Source organism: Pinus tabuliformis, chromosome 1_1, assembly GCF_031772625.1.
Source record: "Pinus tabuliformis cultivar Carrire ecotype Pingquan chromosome 1_1, CPIR1, whole genome shotgun sequence".
Classification (NCBI taxonomy): Eukaryota; Viridiplantae; Streptophyta; class Pinopsida; order Pinales; family Pinaceae; genus Pinus; species Pinus tabuliformis.
In genome coordinates this window covers 759,950,719-759,953,839 of record NC_142297.1, presented here as the reverse complement: position 1 = coordinate 759,953,839, position 3,121 = coordinate 759,950,719, and positions in this window count along the sequence as shown.

Genomic DNA, 3,121 nt, shown 5'->3' with positions numbered 1-3,121 from the left:
ACATGTCCAAATGATATAAGTCAAAATGATACATGTCAAAATTATACAACTCAATATGGTACTGTAGGTGAAAATGATACAAATGATAATAAACATGAAAAGAGGCATCATAACGATTTATCAACAATGATCCATCATGGATTCTATATGATGAATCTCACTGGATACTACTAGTAGATTTCTCATCATCATCGTCATGTCTACCATGATCGTCAACATCATGATCATCATCACTATCATCATTGTTATTGTCTACCTCAATGTCCTCTCCATTTACCTCATCGCCCTTGTCTCGAGTGTTTGAATCAGACCCAACACAATATGGATCAATTTTAGGATCAACTGAATCCTCTAAAAGACCTATGTTCTGCAAGAAAAAAACATTCAAAACGAAAAGTTATTATTTATTTCATGCAATATTTAATATTTCTATTATATTTCTAATATTACAACATATGAAATGGAATCATAATAATATTACATCATATAAAAGTGTACATATATATCATAATACAATTTCAATTAAGTTACAGCTTATATGTGATTCCAATGATCTAAAACATGCAACAATTATAATAAACATTAGTAAATTGTGGAATGGTACCAGACCTTTTTCTTGACTATCTTGTGTGTTGTGTAGTGTACTAGCGCCTGATAGGAAGGAAGGGCCCTCCTTCTTAGTAGGGATCACTAGTTAGGAAGGTGTTATAACTATTTGATTTATTTCCTCTTCGTTATAATTCATGTGTGATTATTGTTACTGTTATTATTAGACTTGTTGATGCTTTAATGATTGTGGAACCCTAACCTTCATATTGTGTAACAACATGGGTCCTGGATTGGTCCCTTTGTTAGTGTGATAGTTATTTGATTCTCGTCATAGTTTGATGATGCATTCATTTAATTTGAATGTGTGTTTTGGCATTTTCTAAGAGAATGATTTCTAGGAGTGCTCTTATTTTCTGAATAAGAGTGATAGTGTGACAAACTGGTTTTATTCTACATTGTATGTTTATTTCTTGAGAGTGTGAACAAGGTTTGAGAGTGCAATAGCCAGAGTGTTGAATTTCTAAGAGTGTGATTACAACAATGGAGTTTGAGATTCATTAGCACTAATCATTATTTTCCCTTGCATATATTTTGCATAATAGTCTTGCAATAAAAAAACCTGCCCGGATTGACAATTAATGTGAAGAGTTGGAACTACTGCGATGAATTAAAAGGACAATTGTTGTGCTCAATAAAAATTTAAAGAAAAACCTATGCACAACTTTCACATAATGCAATTTGAAGCAAAACTTGGAATTTTGTATGAAATATGAAGAATAATTATTTATGGGTCAAAGTAAACATATAATAATTCAAAAATGTGTGAAATAATTCAATAAACAATCTGTAATTTCAATCAATCAGATTGGCCAATAACTGAAGTTTGGGTGTACATTTTAGTGAAGGAAGGAAATTTTGGCATGTTTCACAAAAATTCATGTTCAACCTTCATTTCAAGGAAAAAATAAATTATTCAACTTGGAGATTACTTTTTTACTCATAATTAACATTAATTTTTCACATAGAAATTTTTGTTGTGCAAGAATATGCCAAATTGGATCAATTTCATAGGGTTAAAGTCAAGGTTTGTGTCCCTCAATTAAAATAACTCTATGATTTTTACTTAATTGTCTGTGTGATAATGATCATTGCAAACTAAATATAAGACCATTTTATGAAACATACCATAGTCGTTTTCATAAAGGAAATGTTATACTTTGAAATCCAAGTCTATCAAAATAGTGATTGATCATATATGGAAATGATCACAGTTGGAACAAATATGCACTCCCTAGCCAAACCAAATACACTCTTGGTAATGAAATTTTAAATGGGACATGATTGAAAAAATCCAAACCTTAGGATATAGCCTTGCATCAGGTATGAAAAATACCCTACATAACTATGTTTCCCACTCATACATATTTTCACATAAGGCAAGTCGAAGTAAAACTTAGAATGTTGTATGAAATCTAAAGTATAAATATTTAATCTCAAAGTAAATATATAACAATTCAAAAGTGTGTAAAATCATTAAATAAACAATCTACAATTTCAAAAAATCACATTTTCCAATAAATGAAGCATGGATGTGCATTTTAGTGAAGCAAGACAATTTGGTCTGCTTCACAAAAATGCACGCCCAACCTTCATTTCAAGGCCAAATTGAATGATTCAACTTGAAGGGTACTTTTTTACTCATAAATAACATTAATTTTTCACATAGAATTTTTTTTATGCAAGAATATGCCAAATTGGATCGATTTCATAGGGTTAAAGTATAGGTTTGTGTGCCTCAAATAAACACACACCACAACCTATACTTTATTGATTGTGTGATAATGATCATAACAACCTAAATATAAAATCATTTTATGCAACATACCATAGTAATTTTCATAAAGGAAGTGTTATACACTGAAATCCAAGTTTGTTGGAGTAGAAACTTATCATATATGTCAATGATCACAGTTGGAACAAATATGCACTCTCAAGCCAAACTAATTACACTCTTGGTAATGAAATTTGAAATGAGACATGATTGGAAAATTCCTAACCTTAGGATATGGCCTTGTCTCATGTCTGACAAATATCCTAAATAACTTGTTGAAAATAGCAACAAGAAATGATAAAATTAGAATCCAGAATATTCCAATTTTAATTTGTCCTTGAATTAAAATTCGAATTTAGTCTCACCAACTGCTTGGAAATAATTAATTAGTTGGAGAAATTCAAGTTATAATTCTTTCTGAAGTCATGCAACAGTTATCCCTTAAATTAAGGAGATAAGATTGAGTTATATTTGAGTTGTAATTAGTTAGCTCAGTTTACTGAGTTAAGTCCAGTTAAATTAGTTCCAAACTATTTGAGGAACTAATTGTGATTTATCAGTTAGTTGATGCATGCATGCACTCAACCAGTGTACTCCAGATAACTGAATATTCTCTCATTAGAAACTCATGCATGTTTATTCTAAGAAATACCCAGTTGAGCTAAATGTCAAGGACATTGTACTATCAGTTGCATGTGTTTTCCTATAAAGGAAACTAATGCATGTAGTTAAGGTAAGGTT